This window comes from Leptinotarsa decemlineata, unplaced genomic scaffold (assembly GCF_025532065.1).
Source record: "Leptinotarsa decemlineata unplaced genomic scaffold, Ldec_3_MD MMD2_P_RNA_scaffold_4, whole genome shotgun sequence".
Taxonomy (NCBI): Eukaryota; Metazoa; Arthropoda; class Insecta; order Coleoptera; family Chrysomelidae; genus Leptinotarsa; species Leptinotarsa decemlineata.
In genome coordinates, this window is record NW_027412531.1 from 4,181,890 (window position 1) to 4,201,067 (window position 19,178).

Genomic DNA, 19,178 nt, shown 5'->3' on the forward strand with positions numbered 1-19,178 from the left:
ATACATGATGTGTATAATATTATTATTCAAAATCCAAATAATACGTTTGAAACAGAAGTGAATGTGGTGGAACAAGTGAAAATATGTAACAACTTACCTCGTTTGATTGATTTATCCGTTATAGACTATTTGAAACAAAGAAATATAATTTTGAGTGATACTAGAAACATTGATGTTTCAAATGAAATACAATTATTATTAGGAGCCGATGTTTTTGGTAAGCTTTTGACAGGAAAAATCGAAAATTTGATGAATGGCTACGTTGCTCTCGAAACTTATTTAGGTTGGACAATAATGGGTCAGAGAGTAAGTGAATGTTCGACATATTCTATTATATTTGCCGGTTTTACTGAGTTTTCCATTGCAGATTTATGGAATTTGGATGTGATAGGAATAAAAGATGTTGCACATATCAAAACCAAAGTTGAACATGAAGAAGAAGTTTTAAAGAAGTTTAATCAAACGATAACTTGGAAGGAGAACAGATATGAAGTTCATCTACCTTGGATTGAAGGTCATCCAGAAATAATGATAAATGATGAAATGACCGATTCTCGGTTGATGTCTACTACAAAAAAGTTAAGAAATACAGGTAAATTACAAGAATACGAAAAAATTCTTCATGACTGGGAAACACTGGCAATTATTGAGGAAGCAAAACAAGCTGAGGACAAAAAAGTACACTATTTACCACATCACGCTGTCATTAAAGAAGTCAGTATAACCACAAAGGTGAGGCCGGTTTTTGATGCTTCGGCAACTGATAAGAGAGGTGTATCTTTGAATGGGTGTCTAGAAATAGGTCCAAATATGATTGATTTAATCCCATCACTTTTAGTTAAATTCAGATTAGGAAAGATAGGAGTGACAGCTGACATTGAGAAAGCATTTTTACAGATCAGTGTTACTGAAAAGGATCGGGATTTTCTAAGATTTCTTTGGTGGCAAGATGATTCATATGAAAAAATAAAATTTTTTAGGCATCGTCGAGTAGTTTTTGGTTTGAAATGTAGTCCATTCCTTTTAGCTGCAACTATCAACTACCATTTATCTAGATCACCTCCAGAATTCCAAGACACAGCTTATTTGTTGAAGAAATCGTTTTATGTAGATAACTGTTTATGTAGTTTTGATTCTGAGAAAGATATGAATAAATTTATTATTGAATCCAAACAATTAATGTCTTTGGGAGGCTTCAATCTTAGAGATTGGACTTCCAATTCCAATTCAGGCATGAAAGATGAAGTAGCTCAAAATGAAAATATATATGTTTTGGGATTGATTTGGAATTTTCATAATGATGAACTCTCGTGTGATGTAAACGCACTCATTCAATTAGAAAACACTCCAAGAACGAAAAGAGGAATACTATCAGCAGCACATAGAGTATTTGATCCGATAGGTTTTACATGCCCAGTAACACTCATTCCAAAATTATTATTAAAAGAAATTTGGAATCTAAAAGTTGCTTGGGATGAAGTTTTGCCAAGTGATATTGTAAAACCGTTCGATATGTGGTTGAAACAAATACATTTTCTCAGTCTGTGTAAAATTCCAAGATCACTCAGTGGCCAAAGAGTTGATTATGAGCATGCAACGATTCATGTGTTTTCGGATGCTAGTAAATCTGCTTATGCTTGCTGCGTATTTCTAAGAAATGTAGTGGAAGGAAGGATGTTTGTTGAACTTGTTGAGGCCAAATCAAGAATAGCTCCTAAAAATATAACCCTACCTAGGTTGGAATTGTTAGCCACTGTTATAGGGGTCAGACTTTGGAAAACTGTAAAAAGTGTGAATGAACTGAGTGTTCTGAAAACGTACTTCTGGAGTGATTCAATGGTTGCTCTCACATGGATTAAAACACAAGGTTACTGGAATACTTTCGTAGTAACGTAGCTCACTTCAGTGAGCAATGTTAATGATTGGCGACATGTACCTGGTCACTTAAATCCGGCAGACGTTTGCTTCAAGAGGTTGCTCGAGTAAGACTTTGGTTGAGAAACAATGGTGGAAGGGACCAGAGTGGTTGAAGAATGATCCAAAACACTGGCCAAACGTAGAGATTTACTGTACGAATGATGAAGTTGATAAAGAAAGAAAAAAGACTGTAACTTCTTGTGTCAGTAATCAAAACCAGTGGTTTACACAAATATTCAAATATTTTTCTGTGTTCACGAAAATTACTAGGATGATTGCTTGGCTATTCAGATTTTATTATAATGCGAATAAAGAGAATCATAGAAAATCAGGTCCATTAACTTTCGATGAAATTGAACATGCTGAAATTTGTTTATTCAGAGCAATACAGAATGAAAGTTTTTCTGAAAATATGGACGTTCTTCAAAATATCAATTTGTTTCGTTCAGAAGGTGGTCTGTTGAGGGTAAAAACTAAATTAATCCTAAGTGATGATTCATTTGATTTCAAATATCCTATTATATTGCCATACAAACACGAACTTGTAGAAAGAATGATTAGACAACAACATCGAATACATTGTCATATAGGAGTCCAAACTCTTCTAGGATTATTGAGAGAAAAATTTTGGATACTGAAAGGAAGGAAGTTTGTCAAGGATGTTGTGGCAAAATGTTTGATTTGTATGAAACATAAGAAAAACCCCGCAGATACACCGTATGCACCGTTACCTTTGAATAGAATCAAACAGTCTTCACCATTCCAAGTAACTGGTGTGGATTTGGCAGGACCGCTTTTTCTTAAAGGAGGCGAGAATCTTGGATTGTTATCTCCACGTGTGCGGTATACAGGGCAGTACATTTTGAATTAGTGCGATCCCTGTCTACTGAGGATTTCTTGATGGCACTCAGACGATTCGTGGCGAGAAGAGGAAATATTTCTGTAATCTATTCGGATAACGGTGGGAATTTTGTAGGTACTTGGAATTTGCTGCAGAAAATTTCGTGGAAAGAGATTGAAGAATATTCGACAACCAGAAAAATTAAATGGATTTTCAATGCTCCAACTGCTCCTTGGTGGGGAGGATGGTAGGAGCGAATAGTCAGAATTATAAAGGAACTATTGCGTCGTAATTTGGGAAAATCATCGTTAAATTACGAAGAACTCATGACTGTTTTGTGTGACTGTGAAGCAAATATTAATGCTCGACCTCTCACATATATCTCAAGTAGCGAAGAGGATCTGATTCCATTAACACCTTTGATGTTTATCAGTTCAAACTCAAGCACCGATACTCCAGAGTTGGATATGGTTGATAGAGGTCATCTACTGAAAAGGTACAAGTATCTGCAAAAACTTCGAGAGGGCCTTCGTAGTCGATTTAGGAAGGAATATCTGGCAGAATTAGTCCATACTGGTCAAAAAAGGGTAACTTCACTCAAAATTGGAGATATTGTACTCATTGGAAGTGACAACAAAAAACGAGTAAACTGGCCATTGGGGAAAATTTTACAACTGTTTCCAGGAAGAGATGGAACAGAAAGGGTAGCACGTGTTAAAACAGAACGAAGGGAATTAATTCGTCCTCTTCAGCGATTGTTTCCATTAGAAATTGAGGCAGACACGGCGAACCAATTAAAGGAGACTAGAGAAGGGGATACTAACGAGATACCAGAAAATCGAAACGTAGAAAACAATAGCATATACAATGGAAAGGTAACACAGCAAGGAGAAGATGAAGAGGGAGAAAATAGAAGACACCAAGATGCGACGGCTTCATCACAAGTAATAACAAGATCTGGAAGAAGAGTGAAGATACCGAAGCGTTTTGGGTTGGAATGATTTTGCAATTAGATTGCAAAATGGGTGGAGAATGTTGGAATTGTTTATTATAATATATCGATGTTAATATTTTATCTCCCTATAGGAATAATTTTGTTTTATGTTTTTGGTAACTATTGTATAGAGTAGAGTTCAGTTGTTAAAAATATCAATAAAAGTCATTTGGAGAAAAGTCAAAACCTATTTTTGAAACGATTAAATAATAAGAATCCATCCCATTTACAATAATATAACCCCTTCAATTCAAATAAGATTCCTCTTGGCGAGGATTAAATCAAAAAGGTGAATGAATGTCATTACGATGTCATCGATGACATAAGCAGATCAAGCTTATTCCGTGACATTAAAAATCGTAATTTATGAATGAATGGTGTGTATTTTCTATAATGTTATCCAATTTGGTACTGAAGAGCCTTGGGACAAGTGTCTTAAGGCGAAACATCGATGTATACCAATGAGGATGACAGTGTTCCATGTAAGTGCAATTTGTTACCATTCTTTAAAGTAGAACTCATGTGAATGATATCTGATTTTTATTCCACAACGAATGTTTGAAATACAAACTGAGTAGAGAAAATTATCTTCTGTATAAAATTATCTTCTGTTCATATAGAAGTATTTGTTTCGAAAGAATTTTTTTCTTTTATGTAATTCAATGTTTATATGAAAGTAGCTGTTTCAGGAGGACTTTCTTTCAGTTTTTGTCTTCTTTGCATGATCTACACATCCATGTATAGAGTTACTAATTTTCAGATTGATTACTTCCTTCTTTTCTTTGGAAGATTCCCTCATCCTTTTTTTGTATCAAGATGGAGTAGCAGAAAGCCAAAAACTTTCTTTTCCAAAAATTCATTATATATATTTTTATTTTATATATTATATAGTTTTTGTTATTCTTATATAATCAGAAATGACTATTGAATACCGAAATTAGTTAGCTCCCTAACTATATTGACAGTATCGACGACAACGCCGAAGTGTAAACATCAAAGTGAAAGCTTGAAGTGTTACCTGAAGAGCAGAGAGATATACCAAAGTGTAAGAATAGTGCCGAGTTTACACAAAGCACTGAGAGATTAGTTCTTTTTAGAACTGTGTGTGCGAAAGCACACGGTAAGAGTGAATTCGATTACCTTTTTCTATTCAGACTCTTAGGACCCTGCCCATTGAAAAATGGAGGAGGAATATAAGAGACTAAGGGAGGAAAACCAAGAAATGAAGGACGACGTGGCAGACATGAAGAAAGACTGCCATCAGCTGAATATCAAGTACGAGACGGACACGCAGAGACTCCAGGAGCTAATAGAGGAAACATAGAAAAGACTGGAAAAAGCCGAAGCCGAAAATAAGGCCAAGGATGAGAAGATAGCCGACCTAATAGACAGAATAGACAAAATGGAAGGAAGAAGAACAAAAAAGGAAACCGACAAGGAAGAAGAGAAAAAGGAAACGCAAAAGGACAAATCGAAAAACATCCTTCAACAAGGAAAGGAAAAAAAGAAAAGGTAAGCGGAAAAATCGAAAAAAGCCCTGAAACAAGGAAGAAAAACGCAGACCGCATGACCGACAAAAAGGCCAAGAGCCCCTGAAGCAATCTTCAAAACGGAATCAGACGAAGGCTTCCAGCGAGTGGAAACCAAGAAAAACAGAAAAACGAGAAGACGCCTGGAAAAAGAAGAGAAAGAAAAACAGCAGGAAAACCACGCGGACATGGAAATGGAAGCGGAAACGTTGTCCATAGACGACGCCCATAGACAGAGGCACCAACCCTCGAAAACAAAAACCCAGAAACTCCAGTATGGCCAACCATGACAAACAGCGGAGAACAAGTCATACCAACCCCAGCGAGTTCGGATTCGAACACGAACTCGAACACGAAGCAAGGGAACCCAGCCAATCCGCCACCAATAGTCGTCCACGACAGCAAAAGGTGGAACGAGATCTGTAAAGGTCTCGAAGACAAAAAGATCGGATACAAAAAAGCAAGGCTGACCAGGGATGGAATTTACATCCACACGAATAACGAGGAGTGGCGTAGAGCCACCCGATACGTGGAAGAAAGGAAGATAGACTTCAACACATATTCCATTAAAAAAGAGATCTCGCTACACGCAGTGATTCGCAGGATCCCTGAAAACGTGACGGCGGAGGACGTTACAAGCGACCTAAAAGCACAGGGATACGCTGTGCTCGAATGTTATAGGATGACATCCAGGCGCACCAAGACGACGCTACTGCTCTTCCTAGTGAAAGTGCCGAAAAGCGAAGAAAGGATATTCGCTTTTCGGCACGTGCGTAAACCTCATTGTGAGAGCAGAACCCCAACGAATAAACAGAGGGCTAATACAGCAATGTCACAAATGTCAATTTTTCGCACAGAGATGCTGCCACGCAACCGCGCGTTGCGTAAAATGCGGAGAACAGCACGAGGCAAGGGATTGTCAAAAACAAAGAGAAGCACCAGCCAAATGTGCAAACTGCCTGGGTGCGCACCCGGCAAGTTACAGGGGATGCAGGATGTTCCCCAAACCCCGACACACACAAAGAGCAGGAAACAGACCTCAACAAGCGGAGAGTCAGAGGCCCCGGTAGCAGCCAGCTCAAAGGAAACCAGCACCGAAGGCGCAGAAAGCCGGAGGAAACGAGCTGGTCCAAATTTTAGGGAGCTTAACGACTGAGCAGCAAAAGATCGCGCAAGCGGTCTTAGCCGCCTTAATACAAGCACCCGGACGACAGTAATGCCTGCACGAGTCCCGGAAAGACTACTAGTAGGATCATGGAACATAAAAGGTTCCATAGAAAAACGGAACGAGCTACTGGAACTGCTATCGGGTCTAGACACAGACGTCATGGCACTGCAGGAGATAAGATTGAGGAGCGAAAAGAGCTAACGTATCCCATGATATATAACAGTTGCCATTGGCGACTTCAACGCAAAGTCGCGTGACTAGAACTGTAGGAATGGAAACAGGAGAGGTAGAGAACTAGGCAGAATCCTAAAAGAATTCGAGGACATAGCGGTAGTAGCACCGAACACCCCAACATACTACGCGCATGAAGATCAAATCCCGGACATCCTCGACGTCGCACTAGTGCAGAACATCGAAACTACGGAGATGGAAGTACTAGACGAAGGTTCGTCAGACCACAACCCCATTCTATTCACAATAGGAAGAGGTGAAGTGGAAACAGACAACTCAACAAAGTGAGTCATCGACTGGATAAGATTCCAGCGCGCCATACACGATGCGATGGGCGAGATACCACACATCGAAACAACAACGGATCTGGAGAACGCCACAGAACAGCTGCAGCAGGCGATCATCCAAACATTGGAAAGAAGTGCACAGGAAGTCCCAGCCTCATGCTTTCACTTCCAAGTACAGCTCCCACCAGAAACGATGGAACTGGTCAGGATAAGGAGACGCCTGAAAAGACGGTACCAAAGGACTCGCGCGCCTATGGACAAAAGGTGCATGCAAAGAGCCAACAGGATACTAAAAGAAGAATTAAAAGAAATCCGAGACAGACAACGGACTACTCGTCTGGAAGAACTAAACACTGAAGACCAGTCTGCATGGAGAATGCAGAAAGTAGTCAGGAAAGGATCTCGACAGCCATACCCGCCAATACACGGCAAGCAAGGAATCGTCTACACTGACCAGGAGAAGGCGGAAGCATTCGCGGACAACTTCGAAAGGCAGTGCAGAGAGAACGACGTCCCGTTCACGGACGAAGTAGACGAAATAGAGAGACAGGTGGAAAGAACGGTACGAAGACTAAAACGACCCACGGACAACGCGCAACCCCTGGCCTCGACATCTCCCGAGGAAGTGAAAGACATCCTAAGACGTCTATCCACTCGGAAAGCACCAGGCTCGGACCACATAACAAACCGGGCACTGAGAATACTACCGCGCAAGGGTATAACAGCCATAACTAACATTATAAACGCTATACTCAGATTGCAGCACTTCCCGTACCAGTTCAAAGAGGCAACGGTTATCCACATCCCGAAGCCCAAGACGAACCACCTGTTTTCAGACAATCACAGGCCAATAAGCTTACTACCTTCCATAAGCAAAGTGGCGGAACGTGTCATCTTGAAGAGACTCGAAAATCAAACTAGAGAGCTAGGAATCCTCCCGGATGTACAATTCGGTTTCAGATCAGAACACTCGACAGAGCTATAAGTCCTGAGGGTAGTAGACTTTGCGACCGAGGACTTCAACCTCGGCAAAGGACACAACACCGGTGCAATCTTCTTAGACGTCTCCAAGGCGTTCGATAAAGTTTGGCATCAAGGACTACTGGCCAAAATGAGCGATTTCGGATACTCTAAACCAATGGTATGATTAATTCAGTCTTTTCTAGCTGACATGCGATGCCGATGCAGAGTAGGAGACGAACTATCAACAATTCGACTACTGGAAGCAGGGGTCCCGCAAGGAGCAGTCCTTCCGCCGCACCTCTTCTCCGTATACACAGCGGACGTGCCCAAGCCGGAGAACAACTTCAACAAGTTGACGCTCTACGCTGGCGAGATCCACAAGCCAACAGGCAGACAGATTAGAGAAGTGGGCCAACCTGTGGAAGATCAGTATAAACCCTGACAAGAGTCAGGCGATACTGTTCACCCGCAGGTTTGTACAACCGGAAGGAAACGTCACCTTCAACGGACAAGAGATTCCGTGGACCAGCAAAGCGACATACTTGGGGGTCATCTTAGACACGAGATTAACATTTCAGTCTCATGTACGACAGAGAATCGGAATGGCCAGACACGCCAGACAATGACTGGCACCAATCATATGACGCAGAAGCAACATGGGGTCGAAAGTGAAGTTGCTAATGATCAAAACCGTCCTCATGCCCATAATACTGTATGTCTGCACTGCCTGGGGCCAGTGCGCATAGACATACAGGAAGCGAATAGAGTCGTTTATGAACGCAAGCGTATGGGCCGCCGTAAACGCGCCGTACTATATCCCAAATAGATATATATACAGAGACTTAGACCTGGACACGCAATATGTGAACGTGTATATGAGAGAACACGCAGAAAGCGTGTTCGATAGAATCAGATCGCACAACAACCCAGCGCTACGCGATCTACACGATGCGTTGAACATGGATGACCCCAGGTTCCGAGAAAGGGACAAACAATCAAGGCCGACGAAGCAGAACCAACGTCCGCGCCCACGAGTCGCCATCAGGCGACTCCGGTAAGCATACTAATCAGATTTTCTTCCAGCAAGTTCACCGCAGAACAACTCGACCGCGATCCAATTATCCTTAGATTCACTGAGGAACGACCGACGTTGATAGCAATAGCCGCCGGTTAGTTTTTGGAGACCCCATGCAAAAATTCAGTTAGGAATAGTCAGACAAAACACTTTCTACCGATCGCGAAAGAATAGCACCTAAAGGCTGACTTTCAACCAAAAGAGGTCAGATATCAATCTTGCGAAGTGACCATCAGTAAGTTGAGGACCGCTCGGAGAGTGGGGTGGATGGAGTGGGGTAGTAGGTTCTCCTCGCTAAATAGCAACGGGGGAAGCTTCTACTTCAGGGCACTCAACCCGGGAGGGGGCATGGGGGGCCTAACTATATTATTGAAGGGAAACTTTATCGTTTACATGAACTATACCTATATGTTGATGAATTTATTAGCTGGAAATCTCATTGTGAACAGTTAGTATTAAAGTTAGGTTACATCACTATTTTTTTAGGAATTCAAAAGATGTACTGAAACAAAATCAGTTGATAACTTTCTATCACTCTCAAGTAAACTCACGACTGGTGTATGGGTTGCGTCTTTGAGGGTAATACTATCCATGCATTAGCCAAAAGTAAATTTGGAGACTAATGGCGGGAGTACATGTAGAAATATTTTCCCTTCTCATAAAATTTTAAGTATCTCTCGCAAGTGTATATATTATTGAAGTATGCATCTATATATTTAAAAATATTGACAAATTTTATAAAAATACTAACAGTCATACACTGAACACAAGGCAAAACATTATATTCACGTTCCATATACGAGACTCAATATTACTGCAAACTCTCCTATAATTGTATTGAATCAAGGATTTATAAGCAGCTTCCCGAAATTATTAAAGCAACAAAGACATTATTTAGCTTCAAAAAACTCAAAGTGACAATTGGAAGAATGTTTTTACTCACTAGATGATTATTTCATATAAAATTTTTGAAATTAATTTGTACTTGTTTAATGTATTTTCATGCACTTTTACTGTGACACCCTGTTCTTGTGGTATTTTTGTTCCGTTTTGTATGCACTTTTTTTTATTTTATTATTGACTATTTCTATACATTTTATATGTCAAAAAGAAAATAAATATTATTATAAAATCACTGGTCCTATGGAGTCGTGGCTTCATCATGCTGATTGCTAAATAACAAAGTATTCGTTGAAAAAAGGGAATTTATCTTGCAGTTATTACCTTCGATAATACATGAATAATGATTCAGAAGAAAAATACGAAAGTATACAAACATGATATGTCCACTTGATACTAGTTATTGAAAACTAAAACACTGTTTTTTTATGATATGACAACATGAAGGCTGTGAACATGTTCATCTAATGATTGTCTGCACACGTAGCAAGATAACATTGACAATAAAAATTATCAATTCGTTTTTGTTTTCATGCAAATAAATGGAAATACGATATTGCTCTTATCGTTGAAGATTATTGTTTGAAATCTCAAATATCAACAGGTGGCGGCAATCAGTATGATTTTGTGGAAATAAGGTGAACTCGTAAACTGCCAAGTTTTGATTTTTTACAAATATAATAGAGGAAGGCGTGGTAATACCACGCGGTGAGGTAATATCGCTCAGGCCGAAAAACCAACAACCGATCGCGTAGTACGAGGTGTAATCACATGTTTAGTGTTAGAAAGACCTGGCAACAATGCAGACAAGGTCTGCCGGCCGCTCGAAGCCACTGTTGCCACAGCTACCCCGTACGGGGTAGTTCTACCCCTCTTGAACTCAATTTCACCCTCTCGCTCCCCTCAAGTAAATCTACCCCGCTCAGATATAAAGCAAAAGAATGCAAAATAACAATGTAAAAAATTAACAAATATTTAGGTTTGATTTTGAATCTACCGCGTTACATGAGCCGAGTACCCTTGGCACCGGTGGCGTAGACTTAGTGTCTGGCGCCGCTGGCGGCGGTTCCTTGGATTGTGTCTTACTGTAAGACTCTTACACCACCGACATATTAAGATTATGTCGATGTCTTACACCGATAGTTCCGATATTCTGTGACTGAGTACTGAGTTACACTACAATGCGCTTCTGCTCTTTCACGAGCGCCGTGATCATGCTCTGTGCATGTGAAATGTTATTTGATGTTTGTGATATGACATTCGACATTTTTAGTTAAAGTTGAGAACGTAAATGTGGAAATGTTCATATTATGTGCAATATCAGTCTGTGATGTGAATCTAGTTATATGTATAGTCGAAGTAACCGATATTGTACACTATTAAAGTTGTCCGCACCTTCAAAGGTCATAAAAACCATCACTTAGAAATGAACCGGCAGTATTTCTATGTGTGGAATGTACACTTGGCGTTTCGTATTGGATAATTTTTACTAACCGAGTTTTGTGATTGGCTGAAGAGTCATAAAATTAAATTTGAAGTCATGTTACGGTGACGAATAGAAATAATGGAATGCGGCCTTTGGTTATCGCCGTCGTGTTCAGTTCAGGAACTGATCGCGATTTGAGTGTTGAAATTCGATATTGTTGCAGTTATATTTACTTAAAATTTTTGTTATCTATTTAAAAGGTGGCGTCTTTGGACAAGTACTAATAGTAATAACGAGTGTGATAACAACGTAGACTTTTTCCAGTGTAGTGACTCCAATAGCGATGGTGAACAATGCGAAAAAGAGATACCAGGGAATAAGATTCGGATGAATTTGAATATTGAAGCACAGAGAGTATGTTTCAATGTATATAAGAATCTACATCTCAAGTTTGGTTTCGAGGGAAACAAACTGTTACAAGCAACATCAGATTTGACCGAAATTCCTTTCTCAACTGTACGTGAAATAGTCAAAAACAAACCGTATGGACGCAAGACGCGATGTGATACAGGATTACCAAAACCTTTAGATCATCATCTAATAAAATCATTGAAAAAACAATATATGACTGTTACAAAATCAATGAGATTTCTACATTGAAATCATAAGAAAGAAATTGAATACTTCCGGCCATAGCGTGAGCTACTGAGACAAAACTATTCAGAATTGGATTGAGAAAGTAGTATTTAGATTTAAAATAATTAACAAACGTCAAGCAATTATGGAAAACAGAAGAATAGTAGAATTGCGTAACAAATACTTAGAACAAATAACTAAATATAGACAAGAACAACGGCAAATTTTCTATTTGGACGGAACTTGGTATGACACTAACAACACAGTTACGAAAGGGTGGACTTATGGTTCGAGAATGTGTACGCCAAACAAGCCTGCAAACAAAGGATATCGACTAATCATTGTGAATTGCGGAAGAAGTAAAGGATGTGGAAAAAAATTGAGGACTGCAATGTTGACTATCATGAGAACATGGAAGCTAATATTTTCGAGAAATGGTATGAAAACACATCGATCTCAAATTTGGATGCAATGATATTTGACATGTTTTTGATGGTCAGAAACTACAAAAGAAAGACTCAACGACAATCCTGGTCAAATGAGCAACTTAATAATGCTATTGATGCAATTAATACAGGTGCTAAAAGTAGTTGTTTACAGCTGATTCTCGGCCTCCCCCCACCACTATGACGTATTAATTGCTTTTTTTTTATTGGTTGTTGTTTGGTGAAGTTTTTTTGTTGTACAGTGAAGTCAAGGCGTTGTGACCTTGAAGTGTCTGGTGCATGGATCGTTCAGATTTTTTTTTCATATGAGATTTTGTGTGTTTATGTGTGTGTGTAGGAGAATGCACGGTACAGGGTTTCATCATGTGCTTGTTTGTCTATGTACAAACATACGTCTGCATACTTCGAAGATCCTCCAAGTAATAAATGCTCCATCGGTGTTAGGGCACCAAGTTAGTAGTGGAGTGACGTCACAGCAATAACCGTTCAACGGCTAGAGAGCGACATGTTCACTCCACGACGTGTGGCAGAGTAATGCGTATTCATCGGTCTGCCCTCACCTCTCCCGAAGCGATGAAGGTTCGCTCTAGCCCCGCTATCGATGGTGACACAACGGCAGCCGAGGACCGTTTGCCTAGCGTCTACCCTCTCCGAGACCGCAACGACCACTGCTTGCTCGTATATCGACATCTGTTATCGCATTCAGTTGGGAGGTAATCTTGGCGCATGTAGTTGAGAAGTGGGGTTGGCTATGACGTCTTGACGGGTCCTATCAGAGTGTATTTAAGAAGCGTACGAGTGTTGGCTATGTCAGTTTACATCAAGTGAGTTAGTGAGAACTATTATATAAAATGTATTCCTGTGACTGTGGTAAATCTTTCACTCGTAGTGATAATCTTCGTCGGCATCAGCTCCAGAGTTGCCAAGGAGGGCCTGCAGTGAAACGGGTGAGAGTGGATAATGCAACACCTATGTATACGTGCAATTGTTGTAATGTGACAATTCCTATGACCCAAGTGAATTCTCACCGAAGAACCATGAGTCATAAAAATAATGCATGTGTTCAATTGTCTGACGGTGTTCAAATTATAACGAATGCATTCAATTGCCGCATTGCTACATACAGGGTGGAGAGTTCGATTGTAACCAGTGACTACATGTCATTTTTCAATGAGATTAGGCAGAAGGTCATTGAATTACTGGAATCAGCCATCAGGATCCATAAAAGCATCAAGGTGAATATGGAAGTTTTTGGGAATTATATTCTTCAGACTGATGATTCGAGGGACACGAAGTCATTTAATTCCCAAAATAAAATAGTGGACCAATCTTCAGATTTGAATGCTGTTTTTGATGGATTCCGTGATGTAATTGTGGCTCAAACGACTGAGTTCCAGGATCGTGACTCAGGTATTTATTTTTTAAAAATTTCAATAAGATTGAATAGTAATTTTTTTTTAATAATTCAGGTTGGACTTGTGAAAAAATATTGTTTCTCGAGGTCAACATTAATAAATACAGTCCACTGGAAGGACGTTCATATGTGAAGCTGCCTCAATGTATTCAATGGAAGAAAGCTGTTGTGAATGTTCGTAATGAAGATCAATATTGTTTTGCTTGGGCTATAACATCAGCATTATATCCTGCAGATAGTCGAGTGTCCGAACTTACGTCATATCCACATTTTTCCACTGTTTTAGATGTCACAGGTATGGATTTTCCGGTTAAAGTTAATAATAAGAGTATCGAAATATTCGAAGATAGGAATGATATTTCAATTAATGTTTACGGTTTAGAGAGTACATTTGAGAAGGGTAAAATGAAGTATGAAGTGATTGGTCCATTGCGATACTCACAGAGAAGACTCCGGAGACATGTCAATTTGTTGTTTATAACTGATGACTCCGGTAATGGTCACTATTGTTGGATCAAAGATCTTTCAAGATTAGTTTCTAATCAACTATCAGCTCATAGACAGAAAAAATATTTTTGTGACGGATGTTTGATATATTTTTCTGATGAGAGATTGCTTTTACGTCATAATATGTATGATTGTAATCACATTAGTACCACAACACCAACTACTAATTTAAAGATCAATAAATATGGTAGAATGGTTGCGGAAAATAAACTAATGTTTGAAAACTTTGAGAGGCAAATGAGGGTGCCATTTGTAGTGTATGCTGATTTTGAATCAGTGCTTAAACCGATTCATGTGAATGAGCCAAATCCTGAAAGTTCATACACGATTAAAACATTCAAACATGCCCCATATTCATTTGCTTATTTGATAAAGTGTTCATATAATGATGATTTGTCAAAATTTGTTACATATAGGGGTGTAGATGCAGCTCAGAAATTTGTGAGTAGCATTGAAGATGATTTGAAAGAGATACATGAAAATCATCTCAGAAACCCTAAACCGATGGATACACAAACTGACGAAGAAGAAGAACAGTTTGCTGCAGCCAGAACTTGTGGTATATGTAATAAAGCATTTACTGATGGTGAAGTCAAAGTAAGAGATCATTGTCATGTCACAGGAAAGAAAAGATCACATGCCGCTCACTCGAAATGTAATTTAAATTTCAAAATACCAAACTTCATACCTATCATTTTTCATAATTTAAGTGGTTATGATTGTCATTTATTCATAAAAGAATTGTATAGGAATAAAGAGAAAGTTGATGTTATCCCGCAAACTAAAGAGAAATATATATCTTTCACGAAGCATCTCTTCACACACAGCTATACCGATAAAGATGGTGTGGTTAGGAAGAATTATCTCAAAATGAGATTTATCGATAGTTATAAATTTATGACTAATTCGTTGGAGAAGTTGGGTGCAAACTTGACCTCCGATCAATGTTTGGAGATGCACAAACATTTCCCACAAATTGAGAAATTCAATTTGATGAGACAGAAAGGTGTATTTCCATATAGTTTTGTTGATGACATTGACAAATTGAATTATCCATTACTTCCGACAAAAAATCAGTTTTATGACACACTCAATTGTGAACATATATCGGAAACTGATTATGATAGGGCTAGAAATGTTTGGAATTTATTCGAGTGTCAGAATTTGGGGGAATACTCTGATTTGTATTTGAAGTCGGATGTATTGCTACTATGTGATATTTTTGAAAACTTCCGCACCACAAGTTTAGAGATATATAACTTAGATCCGGCACAATATTATACTGCACCTGGATTATCATGGGATGCCATGTTGAAGTTCACTAATGTTGAATTGGAATTACTAACTGACATTGATATGATTCACTTTTTTCAAAAAGGTATACGAGGTGGAATTAGTCAATGTAGCGAGAGAAAACATATAGCAAATAATAGATTTTTACCCAATTATAATCCCAATGAACCTTCCACATTCATTACATATTTAGATGCAACAAATCTATACGGTCACAGTATGTCACAACCTCTACCAACAAGTGAATTTACATGGTTGACACCAAATGAAATTCTTAATCTTCATGTGATGGATGTGAGTACTGATAGTCCGTATGGGTATGTATTTGAAGTGGACATTCATTATCCACAAGAGTTGCATGATAAACATTCTGACCTTCCATTTTTAGTCGAAAAAATAATACCACCTCGTACACAATCGAAAATTCCCAAATTAATTCCAAATTTGAATGATAAAAGAAAATATATTGTTCATTATAGGAATCTACAGCAAGCTGTCAAAAATGGATTGATTGTAATGAATACACATAGAGTATTGAAATTCAAACAATCATGCTGGATGAAACCCTATATAGATCTTAATACTGAAATGCGTAATAGGTCTAACAACAAATCTGTTAAAGATTTCTATAAACTAATGAATAATGCGGTGTATGGAAAGACAATGGAGAATGTAGATAATCGAATTGATGTTAGACTCGTTACACATTGGGAAAATATAAAGAAAAATATAGGTGCCAGCACTCTCATAGCCAAACCAAATTTCAAAAATTGTTCAATTTTCACTGATAATTTCGTTGCCATTCAATTGGGTAGAGTGAAGGTTCATTACGATAAACCATTATATTTGGGATTTTCCATATTAGAATTATCTAAAACAGTCATGTATGACTTTTTCTATGGATGCATCAAACAACACTTTGATGAAAATGTCTCTTTACTTTACACAGATACCGACTCGCTCATTCTTAAAGTAAACACAGAAAATTTTTATGAATTCATAAAAACTAACATAAGTAGATTTGATACATCCAATTACAGTATAGTTAACCAATTCAATATTCCAGTAACAAGTTCAGTCTTGGGTAACTTCAAAGATGAATTTCCAAATGATCCAATCATGAGTTTTTATGGTACAGGTGCTAAAGCATATTATGTGAAATCTGTTGATGGTGAATTTAAGAAAGCCAAAGGGGTTAAACGATCGGTAATAAAGAATGAATTGACATGCGAAGATTATCAAAAAATCGTCGAACAAGGTGGTATGATATTCAGAAAGATGAATTCATTTAGAAGCGTGTTGCATGATATGTATACTGAATTGAAAAATAAAGTTGCATTATCATACCACGACGATAAACGATTTATCATTCCGAATACTACCCACACTCTTCCTTGGGGTCATAATGATATTGAATTTTATGAAAACGATCCAAATGAGAACATTCGTTGGATAAGTAATATTATTCAACAATCACAATCTCAGGAGACTCCATTGGATCAATTGATTAATTTATTATCTGCCGAGATCAATGATTGAAGTATCATTCAATATCTTCAAAACCGGAAAATTCAATATGACAGAAGTATTGTGATATTAATGTATTATGTATGTATGTATATGTATTACTGTAATGAATATAAAATGATTGAAATTTTATTTGTATTATTTCTATTTCCCTAATCGATTACTGCAATATATAGTATAATGTAAATGAAAGGAATATCAGTTTGAAAAGAATCATCGTGGGTGCACAATGTCTAAAACAATCGATAAATTTGGCAGAAAAAAAAAATGGGGTGGTAATGTCATCCGAGGTCCACCCGGCAATGGATTTAAATTAACAAAAGATGGTCATTATGACATGCAAAGAAAAATATTGAAAAATACAAGCGAACCAATTGACAAGAGTGATTGTGTAACTGTATCATACCTTGAGGGGGAAATTAACGGAACAAAGGAGGTTATACTTCTAGCCCTACAAGCTGCAATACAATCCACAATAGGCAATATTGCTCGCGATGCCCGTCAAGCATTTGACGATAAAATTGCAGAGGCTCGGATAACTTTCACTCGTAAATTTGACAAACTTACAAATGATGTAGACATAAAAATGTCTGACATAACAGCGTCTACAAATAAAAAATTTGATGCTATGTCAAACATAACAGCGACTACAATGAAAAAGTATGATGTACTGGAAGAGAGAGTTGAAGTTTTGGAGAAAAGCCATAAAGTCAGGCCATCAGGTGGAGTGGGATATCCAGGACTGAACATTGATCCAAATATTAGAATAATAGAACCAAAACCAAAAGCAACAGATGACGTATTAATTGAACCAACATGGTGAATAGTGAGGTGGAATAGCCTGCCTGGGCAGGGCCTGATTAAGTTAGGTTAGGAAAAAAAATGTGTATTTGAAAAATTAATAATGAAAGTTATCAACAAGTATTATTATATATATTTCAATGTCCCTGAAGTGGCATTAGTGATGTACTCGAATTCTGACTTGACATGTTCCCAACTGTTAAAATTTGAAAAAAAAAATTTAATTTGAAAAAAAAAAGCACATTTGAAAAAAATTTTTTGAAATTTGAAAATAAATTTTAAAATTAAAAAAATTATATTTTTTCACAAACTTTCAATGTCCCTGAAGTGGCATTAGTGATGTACTCGAATTCTGACTTGACATGTTCCCAACTGTTAAAATTTGAAAAAAAAAATTTAATTTGAAAAAAAAAAGCACATTTGAAAAAAATTTTTTGAAATTTGAAAATAAATTTTAAAATTAAAAAAATTATATTTTTTCACAAACCTATACCCTCTTGCCCCCCCCCCCCGCCTCCTTCTTATTATTTTTTCTAGTTTTTTTCTAGTTTTGTCATTGCCAAGTTTCGAACTTGGATAGTCTGTGCGGTAGGATGATACCTTAACATCTACGCTGCCACAGGCCCACTTATACTAACAGTTTCAATTCTATTTAAATCACAAGGAATAATGGTGAGAAATAAAGAAAAAAATTTTTGGTCACACGGGGATTTGAACTCATGTCATACGTCTGCATAGGCTAGGGTCTTAACCATTACGCCACAGGCTTACATATTGGTGTTAATAACATTTATTATTCTATATAAGATATGAAAGCTTCATTTATATAAAAATTATTGATTTTTTTTATGGGTAATCCGGGATTTGAACCACTAATATCAATATTTTACTTTTTTATGAATTAATAAAGGTTAAAAAAAAAAAAAAAATTGATCGTCGAGATTCGGAATCTTTCTCAAGATTACAACCCGTTCTTTCTCGAAAAATATCGATCCTGCGAAAAAACCGGGATTTGAACCACTAATATCAATATTTTACTTTTTTTTATGAATTATTAAAGGTTTATAATTAAAAAAAAAATTTTGATCGTCAAGATTCGGAATCTTTCTCAAGATTACAACCCGTTCTTTTCTCGAAAAATATCGATCCTGCGAAAAAACCGGGATTTGAACCACTAATATCAATATTTTACTTTTTTTTATGAATTATTAAAGGTTTATAAT

The 19,178-nt window shown here is 37.7% G+C and overlaps 1 protein-coding gene across 2 annotated transcripts in view; it reads right to left on the reverse strand.

Moving 5' to 3' along the window:
- Window positions 1-19,178, reverse strand: part of LOC111514833 (peptidoglycan-recognition protein LE) — a 142,451-nt gene that overhangs the window by 91,839 nt on the left and 31,434 nt on the right. The gene's annotated exons all lie outside the window — the stretch shown is intronic.